The following is an 18,446-nucleotide window of genomic DNA, read 5'->3' on the forward strand; positions in this document are numbered from 1 at the left end:
AGAGAGGCGGGAGGAAGGAGAGAGAGAGGGGAGAAAATCTCAAGCAGGCTCCATGCCCCTTGTAGAGGCTGACTTGAGGCTTGATCTCATGACCCTGAGATCATGACCTGAGCCCAAATCAAGAATCTGACACTTAACTGACTAAGCCACTCAGAAGCCCCAGAATTGTTAAGAAGTTTAGAGTAGGGGGTTCAAATTTCTAAATTTGAAATATGCTGGGCATAATTACCATTCCTATGCTCAAAGCCTTTATTACAAAGCTCACTTGAAAAAACTGAATGTCTATTGGTGTTAACATGCAGGTTGAGGTATAATTACACATATTTTGTTTCTATTAATTCATCAAATGTCAAAAATTGGATTATAGAATATGAAAATAAGAAGAAATGGATATTCCTGTTGTGCCTGCTTTCACCTGACGGCAAGCTGATGAGAAAGAAGCAGGATGTACTCATAAGTTGTTCACTTTCTGATTTATTTTCAAGGTCACTGTATCATAAATTATCTGCTTTGTGTAGTTTGGGCATTAGGGATTGGAAATCCCTTTCTATTGTACTACACTCCTATTTTCACACCCTAAAAAGAGGATTATTTCACTTCATCTTTTGGATTTACAAAGATTAGAGGAGTGTGGATTTTCCCAAGAGTATGGAATTTTCCCAAGGAATTAAAAATGTATACGACCAGGGGTGCCTGTGTGGCTCAGTTGGTTAAGCGTCTGACTCCTGATTGCAGCTCAGGTCATGATCTCAGGACTGTGAGATTAACCAGCAAGTCTGGCTCTGTGCTCAGTGGGGAGTGTCTCCTTGATATTTTCTCTCTCCCTCACCCTCTGTCCTTACCCCCTGCGCTCTCTTTCTCTCTCTCTAAAGTAATGAAATAAACAAACAAATCTTTTAAAAAATAAAATAAAAAAATAAATGTGTAGTTCCAACATCTTCTCTCTTACCTTGTAGTTGTAAAATAGAAAAGTTGAAGCATAATTTCTTTCTTCATATTATACAGCAGGGAAAATTCTTCCTCTATCCTTTAAGGTCTTTCAGCCGCACCAAGAAATTTACATGAGACAGGGGCGCCTGGGTGGCTCAGTGGGTTAAAGCCTCTGCCTTCGGCTCAGGTCATGATCCCAGGGTTTTGGGATCGAGCCCCGCATCGGGTTCTCTGCTCTGCGGACAGCCTGCTTCCTCCTCTCTCTCTCTCTGCCTGCCTCTCTGCCTACTTGTGATCTCTGTCTGTCAAATAAATAAATAAAATCTTTAAAAAAAAAAAAAAGAAATTTACATGAGACAGACAAATAGGAGGAAAAAAATTATTAATATGCACTTGGAAGCCCAATAATGAAAATGAGATCTAAAGAAATGACAAAGACAGGCCGTTTTTATACTTTTTAGACAAAAAGACCATAAATTTGTAAGAAATTGACAGGATAAAGAAAACAGATGTTTGGGAGATTTAATGGAATTTGGGCAGAGGTAGCTATTAGAAAAAAGTAATAGGTTTGTTTCTGTAGCTTTCTCAGCTTTAAAGTTTCTATCTCTGGTGATAAGGATGCCTTTTTACTTCTCAGTACAGGGAGAGTACATTTCAAATGAGGTATTTATTTCCTCAGAAAAAGGTCTGAGCTTCCTTGAATTGGCTATTTCTTAAGTAGTTTCTATTGTAAATAAGCAACATGCCAAAGTGGCACATTTGAGGGTAGCCTGCCCTTGGCTCCCATAGTACACCTCTCTTCTAAAGAGTAACTAACTTCAGGACTATGTAGTTGTCCCAGAAGGCATGGACTGATCAGTTTAGGCCAATTTCACTCTAAACAAAGGGCCAGTGCTTTCCCTCTTGTCTTGCTTCCTGACCTTTATTTCCATTACTAATGTTCCACTGTGGGATTTTTCCCCATTTGTATTATTATTATTTTTTTTAAGATTTTATTTATTTTTTTAAGACAGAGAGGAAAGAGAGAGAGAGCATGCGCATGAGTAGGGAGGAGGGACAGAAGCTGGCTTCCCTTTGAGCAGGGAGCCAGTGCAGGTCTCCATTCCAGGACCCTGGGATCAGGACCTGAGCCGAAGGCAGCCAGCCCCTTAACCAACTGAGTCAACAGTCACTGGGGTGCCTCCTTTTTTTTTTTTTTCTTTTCAATTTATAATTTTATTGTTCTTCCATTCACTATAAGAATAAGAGTCAAGTTAACAAATAATCGTTTTCATATAGGTTAAGTAGTTAGAGCGGGCCTTATACTTACAGATCATTTCTCAGATTTGGCTTAAGTTGAATACTTTGCAATGTTTATCCCAGCTCACTTCAGTTCTTGTGTTACTGAGATTCAAAATTAAAGCCCATCTGTAAATGAAATATGACTTTGCCTATCATTATGCTCTGCATTTAGTTCTCTTAGGAACCTCATGCAGAGAGTTGTTGTTTATTTGAGGCTGCATTTATAGTGTATGTAGCATGGGCACCAAATCTGATCAGGAGAGGAACCTGTGGAATGTTGAGGAAAATAGAAGAGCTTGTCCTTTTCATTTCATAACTAAGTCCAATTTGAGAATATAAACAGTCATTTTAGGTAATGCTCAATCTTTTGGAAGATAATTGCTCAACTCGGTTCATATTTTATTCTCTTTCTAGCTCCTGTCAGGGAGAGGTGTGATCAACTGACCTCATACTGGAAAAATAAATGAATCATCATTACCTTGAGGTGTTCTCTGAATCCTCTGACCAAGTTGCAAAATGGTAAGTTTTGGGGGTGGCTGGCTGGTCCCATCTGGGGTGTCCTCATGGGGTTTACTGCTGGCTTTTGTGAGCAGAATTACTGTCTTTCTCAGAGGGATCAGGAAACTAAAACCTGCTCATTTAGCTTCCTTGGCCTTAGCCTATATGCAACTCCACAATTATGTTATGCCCTTAGTACCTATTATAAGGTCACCTCACTCCACCTAGACAGATATTATGGCAAGCCTACTAGCTCCTAAATTAATATCAGTGTTGTACAGGGAAGCGACTGGAGGGCAACAACTTCCTGCCTGACTTTTCTCTGCTTTTTTTTTTTAAGATTTTATTTATTGATTGATTGATTGATTTGACAGAGAGAGATCACAAGTAGGCAGAGAGGCAGGCAGAGAGAGAGGAAGGGAAGCAGGCTCCCCGCTGAGCAGAGAACCTGATGTGGGACTCGATCCCAGGACCCTGAGATCATGACCTGAGCCGAGGGCAGCGGCTTAACACACTCAGCCACCCAGGCGCCCCTGCTTTTTTTTTTTAATTAAAAAAATTGTATTTACTTAGAAGCATTCAGAATATCAACAAAACATCTGCAACTTTTTTTTTTTTCCTTTGCAATTACGAATGGTATTCAGTTAACAGAACAATTACTTAGTGCAAGCTACATCAGAGACAACTGAAGATGAAAACACTGCCATCACCATACATAACTAATCACCATACATACTGGGCACCAACAAGAACCTGCTGTAACTTTCCATACTTATTTACCATCTCCACACTGTCCCAGACATGGTTAGTGGCCACTGAAAATACCACCAGGACAGGGCTATCTGAAGATACATTCTGTAGTGTATTAACATTAAAAAAAAAAAAAAAAAAAGACACTGCAAGGTTTAAAAACAAATCTTAACACAGACTTACATTTCCTTTTTTTTTTTTTTTTTTCTTTAAAAGGAGTTGGGTACAGGGGGCAGGGTAGGGTTGTAAAATGATTTAGAGACCAGAAAAAAAAAAAAAAAAAAAAAACTGTGTTAGGTCCAACTTTACCATCATCATGTTCTTCACCTTCCTCCTCCTCATCCTCTTTATCTTTCTCTTCTTCCTCCCGTAAGGGCCTATTCAGCCAGAGCAGCCCCACAGCCATTTTGTTTATGCAGCAAAACTTAAACTGACCCTGCCCCCCAGGGAACTTACTTAACAGCAAGTCCTAGAAACCAGTCCCAGGTAACAAAGCCCAAATACAAGAGTGGGTCTGGTAGGTGGAGATAACAGCCTGAATGCAGGGATGAGTCGGGTCAGACGGAGACATCCAATCAGTGGAGTATGCATACTGTCTCCCTAGCTACCGAGAAGGGTGGGCCCCACCTTTTGAGCACCTTTTGGGCGCCAATTCTGACCAAGGTGATAGGCTAGTTCAAATATCTACTATGGGGTGAATTGTAATTCAATTGGCCACTTGTGGGTGACCTAGCATGACTGTGCAGCTTTCTCTGGGTGTTACAGTTTCATTGGCCACCTGTGTGTGGCCAGGCCCAACCACAGGGACTTTGCTCTATAAAAGTTAGTCTGTGAGGCAGGGAGGGGTCGCTCTCTCTGTAAGGAGCAGCCCCGGCTGGTCTGTTTGACGGTTGGTTTGATTCTTGATGCTTGACACGAAATAAAGCTTTGCTTGACCTTTGCTTTGTATCAGTCTCACTCCTTTGACCATGGACCCATTATTGGGGGACCCAACACCTCCTCTACCTTCTTTTTCATGCTTTTTTCAGCCTTGACGACTACCTTTTTTTTTTTTTTTAAGATTTTATTTATTTACTTGACAGAAAGAGATCACAAGTAGGCAGAGAGGCAGAGAGAGAGAGAGGGAAGCAAGCCTCCTGCTGAGCAGAGAGCCCGATGTGGGGCTCAATCCCAGGACCCTGAGATCATGACCTGAGCAGCAGCTTAACCCACTGAGCCACCCAGGCACCCCGATGACTACCTTTTTTGCCACACGCATCAGGCTTTCCTTTAGCTCGGTATGCAGCAATATCCTCTTCATATTTTGCCTTCAGCCTAGCAGCCTTCCTCACCAGAGGCTGCGGCGGTCTGTGACCGTGCTCCCACTGCACGTCTCTCCCCGTTTCTTTGCAGCACACTAGCAGAGAAACCCGGATGCTCTCCTTTGTTCTGGGGGCGATGCTCAGAATAAACTGAGAAAATGGCAAAAGGAGGCCAGTTGGGTGCATTGCGGTCCTTGAACTCTTTTTCTTTTCCCCTTAAGGGGCTGTGTTTTCATTTCTCTTTAGCAGACGTGGTCCTGCACCTCTCCGATCACTTCTGGGCCCATTTGGAGAAGCTGATTGAAGACTCTGGGTGCTTATTCTTGTGCTCCTCCGAGAAGTTTGGGCAAAGAATGCATATGATGACATTTTGTCTCTGGGCTTCTTGGGGTGTCCTTTGCCCTGGCTTACTTACTTTCCTCAGTGAGGCTCAAGAGTCACTTAGGGCTGGCCTGCTCACTTGCCCCGGTGCTCTCTGGAGCTCAACATGCTGCAAAGCTCTCTGCCTTCTTAACTCATCTACCAACGCATCACGTGAGTCTCTCTCCCCATAAACATCAAACATGACCTCAGAGAGGAGCAAATGTTGAGGCAACAATGACAGCAACGTTGAACAATTAGCTCAAAGAAAAATCATTATGTAAAAGGACTGCGGGAATCCCTATCTGGGACTAATATTTTTTTTCTTCCTCCCAGCGGGTAGGTTCTCTTGCCGAAGATATGTAGATTATATGAAGAAATTGTGTTTTTTCTCCACATATGACTTGCTGAGAGAGTAAATTTGTGACTCCCAACACATTTATAATTGTTGTTTACTTCTCTAAAACTTCAAAATGGCCCTGTTTATGTTTGCATCTATGAGAGCTATTTTTTTGGGGCTAAGTGTTTTAGACTCCAGAAAGAATTAAGAACATTAGTTTTTTTTGCGTCCAGACAAGCACAGACCATACTCACCATTAACTATTGGTTAATTCTATTACAATAGTTGTAAAAAAGTGATACCAAATTAGACCTGCTACAAAAAGGAAGATTTGATAACATCAGAATGAATTTTACGGTAAATGACATTTAACAGGGAAAATTATCCCCTGGAGTGAACCAGCTGTTTACTCTCACTGATATCAGATTGAAAAAAATAATTCAACTTGTAGATATATGCCACCATGGGCAAGAATTGGTTCATAGCTCTCCCAATGCTCATAGCAACAATTTACAAGGTAAATTTCCTTCTAGCTGTAATTTAAAACCATATTTATTGAAACAAATAAGTTTCTAATTATGAATATTCGAATAAGATACACAGATTAACTTGTTTAAAAATATAATTTCCGGGATGCTTGGGTGGCTCAGTCATTTAGGCATCTGCCTTCAGCTCAGGTCATGATCCTGGGGTCTTGTGATCAAGTCTGGCATCCTGCTCCTTGCTGAGTGGGGATCCTGCTTCTCCCTCTGTCTGCCACTCTCCCTGCTTGTGCTCTCTCTCTCTCTGACAAATAAATAAAATCTTAAAAATAAATAAAAAATACATAAAAATAGAATTTCTCTTAGAAAAACAAATATGAGCATAATTCCGCATGATGTAATGCATTAGCAGATTAATCTTGTCCTCTAATAGATGACCACACAGTTACAGAATATAGAAGCCTATCTCAGTACAGAATCTCTGTAAAGATTCTTGAAGTACCAAGTGCCCAGTTGCTCAATAAATGCTAATTGGCAAAGATGATATATGTTAACTCATTTCCCAAAGGGTCTTCTTATTCCCTGTTGTTTTTCACATCCATCTACTTCAAACTTTGAAAGGGAAGAAAAAAGTCAATAATCATGAGAAGTATAATGTTTTCTACAATTTGTGAAATTAAGAAATCTCTCACATTTTAATTGCACAAACATACACAAATGCACACACACCATTCAGTGCAGTTAGTTTTTTTTTTTTTTTTAAGATTTTATTTATTTATTTGACAGAGAGAGAGATCACAAGTAGGCAGAGAGGCAGGCAGAGAGAGAGGAGGAAGCAGGCTCCCTGCAGAGCAGAGAGCCCTATGCGGGACTCGATCCCAGAACCCTGAGTTCATGACCTGAGCCGAAGGCAGCGGCTTAATCCACTGAGCCACCCAGGCACCCCCAGTGCAGTTAGTTTCTAATTATTAACTTTGAAAACCTCTATTCTCATTGAATTATAACAGACACTTCAGGACTTACTTGGCTGAAAAGAAAAATGAGGAAGAAGCCTGATCTTCTGTGCATTAGCTTTGTCATGATTATTCCTTCTCTTGCACAATATAGTCATTTAGAGCTGGTCTTACCTGGTCCATGGGATACTATTGGCAACAGTAATATGAAGGAAGTTACATGAATCTTATTGATACTACTAGAGACTGATGCTTCATTTTCAGCTGCATTCACTTTATTTTCAGTTATTGCCTCTCTGGTTTATGTCTGCAGAATATTTTCCTTGTCTCCTCCTTGTCCCTTCAGAGAATCACAGCATAGCAAAGTGTCCCTATGTTAGGTAACAGTATGAGAAGGAGGAAGACAGGGCATTTATGCCATCTTCATGCTTTACAGCCATTACCCTCTGGGCATCTTCTTTCCTTTTAATCTGATCTCTTTTGTGTTTTGGTTACCTGAGGTAAAAGGAGAAGCAGGTATTGTCTTTAGTCATTTACATAATCCTAATTCTCATTTCCCTCAGGTTTCTCCCCCTGTATATGTAGAAACAGGAAAGCAAGTTAAAAGGCTTTTTTGGCTGTTAGGATACTGGTTTCCTTTCACCTAGATAGGTGATTTTTGTGCTTGTGGGTTATGGGTTCTGGAAAAATTTTCACACATGGTTCCTGAAAACAACTACATGGCAAATGGTTTCTCACAAGTTAACACATATTCATATAAGTGTTTTGTGTGCTTTGGGTAAATACCTAGTAGCGCAGTTGCTGGGTCATAGGGTAGCACTATTCTTAACATTTTGAGGAACATCCATACTGTTTTCCAGAGTGGCTGTACCAATCTGCATTCCCACCAACAGTGTAAGAGGGTTCCTCTTTCTCTGTGTCCTTGCCAACATCTGTTGTTTCCTGTTGAGTTAATTTTTGTGTAAGGTAAAACAGCCAGCAACTCTTGTAGAAAAGGCAACATTGAATTGTTTTTGCATTTTTGCCAAAATCAGGCAGGTTTGAATGGATCCATTACCAAGCTCTGTATTCTGTTCCAGCGATCTATATATGTCTAATTCTCTGCAATTTGCACAGTCTTGAATACTGAAGCTATATAAAAAAAAAAAACCAAAACCTTGAAATCAGATAGACTGATTCCTCCTACGTTATTCTTTTTTCCATCAATGTTGTTTTAGCTATTCTGAGATCTATACATTGTCATATGAATTTTGGAATAATCTTTTATATATTTACAAAAAATCTTGCTGAGAGTGTGACAGGAATTGATTAAATCTGTGCATCAGTTTGTTGAGACTTGACATCTTTACTCTGTGAAGGCTTCCCATTCATAATCAGAAAATATTTCCTCATTTACTTAGATCTTTAAAAACTTCATTTATCATTATTTCATAGATTTTAGTAAGCAGATATTTCACATGATTGATTAGATTTATACCTATGTATTCCATTATTTTTGAGCCAGTATATGTGGTATTGTATTTTTCATTTTGATGATCATGTGTTCATTGCTAATATATAGAAATGCAATTTATTTTTGTATATTTATCTTGTATTTTACAAGCTTGGTGAACTCATTTGTTAGTTCTGCGGATTTTCATTTTTATTTTTGTATATTTGTTGGGATTTTTAGATAGACAATCACATCATCTACAAATAGGGACAGTTTTCTTTCTTCCTTTCTAATATATGTGTATTTTATTTCCTTTATTTGTGTCATTGCAATGGCTAGAAAGTCAGGCGCTGTGTTTTATGAGTTGTGACTAGACTAGTAAATCAAAAGTCAAATGTTGAAGTGCCTGGGTGGCTCAGTGGGTTAAAGCCTCTGCCTTCGGCTCAGGTCATGATCTCAGGGTCCTGGGATCGAGCCCCGCATCAGGCTCTCTGCTCAGTGAGGAGCCTGTTTCTCCCTCTCTCTTTGCCTGCCTCTCTGCCTACTTGTGACCTCTCTCTCTGTCAAATAAACAAATAAAATATTTTTAAAAAGTCAAATGTTATACAGCATCTTCTTACTCAATTTGTAATTAGTTTACCATACATTTTACAAATTAATAGAATTTTAATAAAGATTTTTTTCTGAAGACCATGCATAAACATATTTGCAAACAGAACTCTTAATAATGTGAATTATCCAAAGATGGCTTCAATTTTCTTGCCAGGCACTCTATTAAGCATATCATGTATGTCAATATTAAGTAGTAACATTCTTTTCTCTATGAAAACCTCTCATTTATGGCCCTGGCTTATAGATCATCTAAATTGATCATTATTCAGTTTTCCCTCTAAATTAAAAATTCTGTGATATTGTGTGATAAAACTGTGTGGTAATTTTCTCATATCTTTGCTGCATCAAGAAATATATATGAAACCTCTACAAATTTCTTTCACGATGGCCTTCATCAGCCTCTTTCATGAAGCTCAGAAATGTCCATTTACCCATCTTGCCCCAAATTCTAAAGTTTTATTTCTAATTTGATGCATAATTTGGATTGCAAAAATTGTCTTAAGGGGAGGCATGTGCCAAGAAAACGTGCTGTGAGAGGAGCACGTATATTCATGTATTTACTCCTCAGCGGCAGAGTCTGTTCTCTCTAGTTGATTCTGGGACACTTAGAGAAAGCAGATGCATTTCCTCAGACAACAGCTTCCTTTTTCTGCAGTTGTCCAGTCTGGGCTAACAGTGCTGGCACGTCATACTCATACACATGCTCTAAGAGGTGAATACCTCGTAACCTGTACTTTGGTGCTGGTTGCATACACTTCCATAATTATTTCAAGGCCATAACTTATTAATGACACCTCTAATAATGTAGTTGTCTAAAACTAATACTATACCAGTTTGACTGTGTAGTAACTGAAGCTAAAGTGGAAAAAAAATCCTATATAAGATAGCTATTTTTAAAAGTTACAAATTATATCATTTCAAAATCTTCCAGGTACATTAATTTTACTTTATAGGTACAGAAGAAGGAAACACGGATGAAACGTACTTTCCAAGAACATAAATTCATGATTTCTAAACAGCAACTAGAATGTAGTTACTTTTTGAGGACTTTGAAATATCTCTAAGGCAAAGAAAAACAATGTAACTTTTGGACAGATTTTAAAGCTGTGAGTTTAGTGAAGGCCCTTGTGAACTAAACACTATTGTGCTCTGTTTAAAATCACTTCCACATTCCCACTTAAATCTTGAGTAATAATAAATTAATTGTGAAGAAATTTGCCTTTAGCCAAGTGAAAGTTAGAAAACAGAAAAAGAGTATAAATGATTTTAGTGCTCTAAAACAAAGGATGAGCTACTGCAGAATCAACAACTCAAAACCCTCAAAAATTTGCAAAAATGTCAGCAGGCAGATAAATGCTAAAGAGAAAAGGCAATGTTCTGCAGCTCTCAAAAGAAGACTTGTTGGGGCGCCTGGGTTGCTCAGTGGGTTAAAGCCTCTGCCTTCGACTCAGGTAATGATCTCAGGGTCCCGGGATCGAGACCCGCATCGGGCTCTCTGCCTGCTTGTAATCTCTGCCTGTCAAATAAATAAATAAAATCTTTAAAAAAAAAAAAAAAAGAAGAAGACTTGTTAGCTAATGACACCAAACGATGTTGATGTGTGGTAGTTCAGTAAAGTATATATAATAGATTACACATATACATAATAATCATCAGAACGAAATAGAAAGGTAAATAATCCCATTAGCTGAACTCAGAGAAAACAAAATAGTTTTTAAAAAGCTCTAATTAATATACTTAGAGAAACTTAATCGTCCATATAAAACACAGACTGCATGATATGAATAAAAACCATTTGGGGAGGGATGCGTGGGTGGCTCAGTTGGTAAAGCATCTGTCTTAGGCTCAGGCCATGATTCCAGGGTTCTGGGATCAAGTCCTGCATCAGGCTCCTTGCTCATCGGGGAGCCTGCTTTCCTTCTGCCTCTCTGCCTTCCACTCCTCCTGCTTGTGCTCTCTCTCTCTGACAAATAAATAAATAAAACCTAAAAAAAAAAAAAAAAAAATTCATTCAGGGAGAAAAAGTAGTCATTGGAAAATATTGAAAATAAAGCTAATGTTGATAATTCCTTTCTGTGTGAAATATAAAAATAAGATAATAGATAACACAGGGTAACTTCTCTCAATTTTTGTTTCTTCAAAATGCTGATACAGACCAAAAGCCCTAAGAGACAATTGACTAAAGGAAAAATTAAGTCACTCTAAACACCAAAACAGTGTTTCTCAAAATGTGGTCAGTGGGCTATTTGTATCAGAAACAATGGAGGTGTTTAGTAACTGAATAGAATTTCCCAGGCCCAGAAAACACCTACTAAATCAGAATTTCTGTAAGTAATGTTGAGACAGATGCATTTAATAAGGCTTCCTAGGGAATCTTAAAGTTGCTACAGTGGCTACTATCTTAAAACCATTTAAAAGGCTCAAAAATCTTACATTACTTTCAAGTATTTTTTAAAATTTTTCAAAGAGATTTATTTATTTATTTATTTGAGAAAAAGAGAATGAGTTGGGGGAGGGCAGGCAGAAGGAGAGAATCTTCCAGTGGACTTCTTGCTGAGTGCAGAGTTTAATGCAAGGAGGGGCTTGATCCCAGGACCTGAGATCATGACCTGAGCCAAAACCAAGAGTCAGATGCTTAACCCCCTGAGCTATCCAGGCACCCCACAAATATTTTTAACCCCTCTTTTTAACCTTTTTCTGTATTTGAGAAATACTTCAAAATTTAGATCTATGTATCTTGCCACTGTAAAGGAAAGCTTCTTTATACTCTGTATCTCCACAGTACACTTAATCTCTATGAAAATGTTTGTCCTAATTTGGAAACCTTCCTTCATCACCAAATTCTGGAATTCAGAAACGTTATTTAATTAGGAGTTAGTGTAGTGTATTGCTCAAAGTGTGTTCATTAATTTTTTTTTAAGATTTTATTTATTTATTTGACAGAGAGAGAGATCACAAGTGGGCAGAACAGCAGGCGGTGGGGGGGGGGGAGCGGAAGCAGGCTCCCTGCAGAAATCTCGATGTGGGGCTCTATCCCAGGACCCTGAGATCATAACCGGAGCCGAAGACAGAGGCCTAACCCACTGAGCCATCCAGGTGCCCCTCATTAAATGTTTTTGAATTGAGTCCAGAAGTTCACTGTCCAACCTGGCATTGACTAGCCACATGTAGTTACTGATACTTGAAAGGTGCCTAGTCAGGATTTCTATGACTTACAAAAAATGTAAAATGTCTCACTTATATTCTTTATAATAATAACATACTGAAATGAGTTACTTAAGAATACAAACAATAGAAACACCAAAAATCATTTTAGGTGCTAATTCTTCAAAGTATTAGTGAATTTATCCCTTTCTTTCTAGACTATTAAAGACGATTAAAGTCCATTCCAAAAGTCATAGATTATATGCTTTTGTTTCCTAATCAGAAAAAACGTTCTCATTAAGCATTAATACCCTTGAATTTTAAGTAACAGATTGCCAAGAGGCATATGTGAAATGATTAGGGAATGAGGAGCATCTTAAAGTTTACCTTTGCATTCACCCTTTCTTGTCTGAAAAGTACAAATAACAAATGAGGAATCTATTAAGGTTTTAATTAATTCCTTTTTCTAACCAGGAAAACTGTGACAAGTTTCCTTGCTTAATTGTTTTGTTTTTGTTTATTTTTAAAACTAAGTAAAATTAGGAAATATATATGAAATCATCATTTAAAAAATTATTTCAAGTAAAAGAGAAGGGAGATATGATTTTCTCAGGGGAAGAATATACTAGAAAAAATATGTGTGGTATTTTGATTTGTTTTTTCACTATACATTTATTTGTACTTCATACAAGCATAGATATTAATTTTTGTCTTTTCGATGAAATATCAAGTTTCATAAATTGTAGATGGAAAATACGGAAATAGTTTTTCAATTATAATGATGCAACCACAACTAATTACTGTTCTTTATCTCTTGAAGTTTGCCAATTCATTTTATTCATTCTACTATTATATAATTGTGACCAGCAAGCATTGCAAATACATGTTAAGTTTTACCATATTTTATTATTTTATTTTATTATTTTATTTTCTTTTTTAAAGTCATTTCACATCCTTTGTTCTTTTTTTTTAATTTTATTTACTTATTTGTCAGAAAGAGAGGAAGAGAGTATGAGTGCACAAGCAGGGGTAGCTGAAGGCAGAGGAAGAATCAGTCTTCCCGCCAAGCAAGGAGAACCCATGCAGGACTGGATCATGACTCAAGTCAAATGCAGATGCTTAAGGGACTGAACCACCCAGCTGTCCTTAAGTCTCACCATGTTTTAAAATCATGTATGTGAAAAAAAATAATCAAATCATGTATGTGGGGCACATGGGTGGCTCAGTCTGTTAAGTGTCTGCCTTCAGCATGATCTGCTCTCTGCTTAGCAGGGAGTCTCCTCCCTCTCCCTCTTTTCCTCCCCACACTCATGCGCTCTCTCTCTTTCTCTCAAATAAAGAAAAAAAATCATTTTAAAAAATAAAATAAATCATGTATCCATGAATAAACATGGTTCTCGAATGTTCAAGATTCAGATTGGTATTGACAGATTTCCACTATGGCATTAACTGTCATCATGTATCAGAATAGGAAAAGAGGGTCTAAAGAAAGTCTTAATCTATTAATTTTCAGACACCAATATTGAATCTCATTCATAGTCATATCTTTAATGGAAAACAATATATTACTAGGAATTGAATGAAACTTACTTTTTCTGCATAGCCATTACACCATTTTTCAACTCAGTATTCAAAAGTAATTGTATTATACATTCTCCTATCTCTCTCTGTCTCTCTGGCTGTTTCTTTATTGTTATGCAATAAGTGTGATGGACAATTAATTTCTTCTTTATTTGTATTCTGCATGATATTTAATCACTGCCATTTTCCCTGCTTCCATATTTTTGAAAAAAAAAAGGTTATTTTAATCATAAACAAAGACTTATAGGAAATAAGTTAAAAGTGCCAGTTATAACTAGACCACAATTTCAAGAAAATATGGTTGAACAAGGAGATGATATATGTAGTCTATATATAACCACAGTATTTTGGGGAATCTGTATGTAGAATGGAAATATAAATCAAAGTATAATAATGCCATAGTGTTTGAAAAATTTGTTCAAAATAATAATTACAGCATTGCCATTGCACGTTTGTAAGAGTACAACTGGGTCTTATTTCTATGGGGAACGTCTTGCATGATTTATAATTTTTACTTTGTTTTGGTTTACTTATTTATTATTATTATTATTTTTTTTAAGATTTTATTTATTTATTTTCAAGACAGAGAGAGACATCACAAGTAGGCAGAGAGGCAGGCAGAGAGGCAGGCAGAGAGAGGGGGAAGCAGGCTCCCCGCTGAGCAGAGAGCCCAATGTGGGGCTCGATCCCAGGACTCCGAGATCATGACCTGAGCTGAAGGCAGAGGCTCAACCCACTGAGCCACCCAGGTGCCCTATTTATTATTTTTTAAAAGATTTTATTTATCTATTTGACAGAGAGAGAAAGAGAGCACAAGTAGGCAGAACAGCAGGCAGAGGGAGAGGGAGAAGCAGGCTCTCCACTGGGCAGGGAACCTGGTGCAGAATTTGATCCCAGGACCTGTGATCATGATCTGAGCCAAAGGCAGACACTTAACCAACTGAGCCACCCAGGAACCCCTATTTTGTTTTAGTTTAATGCTTAAGGGAAACCTTTCAAGTCTTCCTAACATTCTAGATTTCATTTTTTTAAACTAATGCATGTTTGATGTGATTCACTTTATATTAAATATTAACAATTATCATAAAACAAAAAGTGGATGCCCAATAGTTATTTGATGAATGGAAAGTTGTTTAAAATGGAAGGAATTTGAAGAACACCTTAATAATTCATTATCCAGGTAATATTCAAAATAAACCAATTTGTATTTTTTTAAAAGACTTTATTTATTTATTTGACAGATAGAGATCACAAGTAGGCAGAGAGGCAGGCAGAGAGAGAGGGGGAAGCAGGTTCCCTGCTGATTAGAGAGCCCGATGTGGGGCTCGATCCCAGGACTCTGAGATCATGACCTGAGCGAAAGGCAGAGGCTTAACCCACTGAGCCACCCAGGCACCCCACCAATTTGTATTTTAAAACTAATGTCTGACCTGTGTTTGTGTTTTCAGTAAACATAAAAATAAAAACAAAACTTGATTTTGCTTAATAGGACATAGTCTCATGATTTTTTCCCAATTTTTTTAAAGATTTTATTTATTTATTTGAGAGAGAGAGAGATGTAGAGAACACAATCAGGGGAGAGGGAGAAGCAGGCTCCGTGTAGACCAGGGAGCCCAACATGGGGTAGGGGGTGTGCTCCATCCCAGGACCCTGGCATCATGACCGAGGGAGAAGTTTAAGAGTAGACTCTTAACTGACTGAGCCACCTAGGCACCCCTTTTCATTCCCAGGTTTAACTACAAAAAACAAACTAGACTAAAATATTATATTATTCCCTCATTAGAGAGCTGAATATTACAATAAACTTGAATTAATTAAAATATAGAGCATGCCAAGGACATTCCTAGGGAAAGAAGATAACCAAAGCTGCTTTCATCCCTGAAAAAGAGTCATGAGGAAGAGGGATCAGTAGTCAATATGGACAAGAAAAAATGTCACATTAGTAATAAACTTTAAAATCCATGTGTGAGCTGGTGTAACAGGTGAAAATTACCAAGAGCTCCAGTAACGGAGAGTTTTCCTACCATCTGCTTTATCCCAAAGATTACCTCTGACTGCTTGGGAATAGTATACCAAAGTCTGGGTTCAAAAGAGAGCTAAGATTGGAGCACGGTGATAGAATTGAAAGAAATTCCTCCCACATATTTCTACACTTTACTAAGGGCAAGCCCATGGTTGCTGGCTGCTGGCTTTTGAAGGCTGGGTGCACAAGAGGAGACCTGAAGGAAATCACTTAGAAATTCTCTGAATAGTCACTGAGTGTACTTCAAAAGTCCTTCAAATGTTGGAGACATGGCAGCAGGGCAGAGACACTCAAAACCAGGACTGAAATCACAGTGTGCAAAAACCCCATAAGAACTCTTGTTTTGTGAGACTGCCATAGGCCTAATACTAAAACTGATGAAACATTATGAGAAAAAAATGACAGATTAATATGTCATAAACATAAATGAAAAAATATTTTACAAAATATTAACAAATTGAGTCTTATCTAATATAAATAAAAGGGATAACATTTTATACCAAATTGAATTTAAAGTCAATTGACTTGGGGCACCTGGGTGGCTCAGTGGGTTAAAGCCTCTACCTTCGGCTCAGGTCTTGATCTCAGGATCCTGATTATCTAGATAGTTGCAGATTTAAAAGACTTGGGAAGAACACTTATAATTTCAGCAAATAATGAATAAAAAGAAATCCCACAATCTGAAAATTGACACCTATAAAAAACTTATAGATAACATCTCATTTAATAATGAAACATTGAATATTTTAACCTAAGATTGAAAACGAGGCAGATATATTCTTTTCCCAAATGTCAACTAATTCATTTGTAATTTATTAAGATTATTTACATTTAGATATTTAATTCCTGTTAACTAAATAGATTCTCTGCTAATATTTGAGTAATGTAAGAAGATAAACTTTTCTTCATATCAAAAGTATAGCTAGCATAATTTTCTTACATAAAATTTTTCTGGTTAAATGGGTCCTGAACACTTTTATTTTCTTTTCTATATAAGAGAACTGAGTTTTTTTCCACATTCTAAAGTGTAGACAAACAATATCAGTTTATCACTTGTTGAAATAGAAGTCATAAGCCTAATTTGAAACAAATTGGAGACTAATAAAAAATACTGACATATTTATTCTAAAGCCAGAATTCTTATTGCAATATCTCAGTTTCACTTTTCTAAGTCTCAGACCACAGCACAGGCTACTTGTATTTTCTTAAACAATTATGCAAGTGCAGCTTATGTTCAGCATGCCAGATCAACCTAACCCCCAATCAAATCCTTGTAACTGGTCAGTGTAACACGTATACATTACAAGTGTCTGAATAATTAATTGGAGATTTTTTTGATCCCTATAGTATGTTATTAATGTACATATTCCCACTGTATGCCTGGGAGAATTATTCAGCATAAAATAAATTATTTTTACTTTCAACAGTAAGGCACACTAAAAAGAGCACCCCATATTAGAGGTTTATGGGGTATTAAAAAATGAAGGAGAGAATACATAGATTTTCTACCACCCAGACTTAGCATGACAACATGTAGCAGAAAAGAGAATCAGGCAATAAAAAATAAAATGCAAAAAGAGAATTGGTAGGGGTTGCCTGGGTGGCTCAGTGGGCTAAAGCCTCTGCCTGATCCCAATGTCCCGGGATTGAGCCCTGCATCAGGCTCTCTGCTCAGCAGGGAGCCTGCATCTTCCTCTCTCTCTGCCTGCCTCTCTGCATACTTGTGATCTCTGTCTGTCAAATAAAAAAAAGAAAGAAAGAAAAAAGAGAGAATTGGCAGGATGGTTCAGGTCAGACCACATCAAATAGATTTTCAAAGTCCATCTAGCAAATTTGGTATAAAATAACAGAAAGATAGAAATTTAATATTATTCATTTATATAAGTAGTAAATAACACTATAAGGATTTATAAAATTGAAAATCTATTTGAAGCTGGAGAATAATTTTATTTCTAGAAAATGTGACTCATGATCATTTTACATAAAGTTGGTTATTAGTTATTATTCCCCAGAATATTATTTTATCCAAAAAAGTTTTTCTTAATAGAATGTTCTTGCTTTTGACTTTCTTGTGACTCTATATCTAGGGGTCAGCAATGTTCTCTCATTATAACAATCACGCATATTCAAAATGTTCATGCATATTCAAGTACTACAGATCTCTTTTGCTTACACTAAGGAATTTTCAAAATAATAAAGATTGATCTTTCTTTTGTCATCCTTCTTTGAATGTCACTTGGTTTAGGTTATGTTTACATAAACCCTATCAGTTATACAATAAACTTGCAAAACACGTTAATCACAGGTCAATTATGACAGATTTTATGAGTAAAAATATACAACGGAATTTACTTTTTATAATGCTGAGAATTATTATTATCAGAGAAAACACACTTGCTGGGTTTGGGTTTTGCATTATGATCTGTGATTGATTTTAAGGATACTTTACTTTAGGGGTGCCTGTGTGGCTCAGTCGATTGAGAAGCTGACTCTTGATTTCAGCTCAGGTCATGATCTCAGGGTCCTGGGATTGAGCCCTGCCTTGGGCTCCGCACTCAGCAGGGAGTCTGCTTCAGGAATCTCTCTCTCCCTCTGATCCACCCCCCACCCCAAGCTCTCTCCCTCAGGCAGGCTCTCCCTTTCAAATAAATTTAAAAAAAAAAAGATACTTTGTTCTTTCAGAACCTGTTATTTTCTGCTGCACTGTATTTTCAAGTTCAGATTGTGGAAGTAACATTTTGAAGATAGAAATTAATGCT

At 37.4% G+C, this 18,446-nt stretch overlaps 1 pseudogene; it reads right to left on the minus strand.

Annotated features, from left to right (window-relative positions):
• Window positions 1–3,432: 3,432 nt before the first annotated feature.
• LOC123942165 lies at window positions 3,433–5,291 on the minus strand (annotated as a pseudogene).
• Window positions 5,292–18,446: the final 13,155 nt, after the last annotated feature.

This window comes from Meles meles, chromosome 5 (assembly GCF_922984935.1).
Source record: "Meles meles chromosome 5, mMelMel3.1 paternal haplotype, whole genome shotgun sequence".
NCBI lineage: Eukaryota > Metazoa > Chordata > Mammalia > Carnivora > Mustelidae > Meles > Meles meles.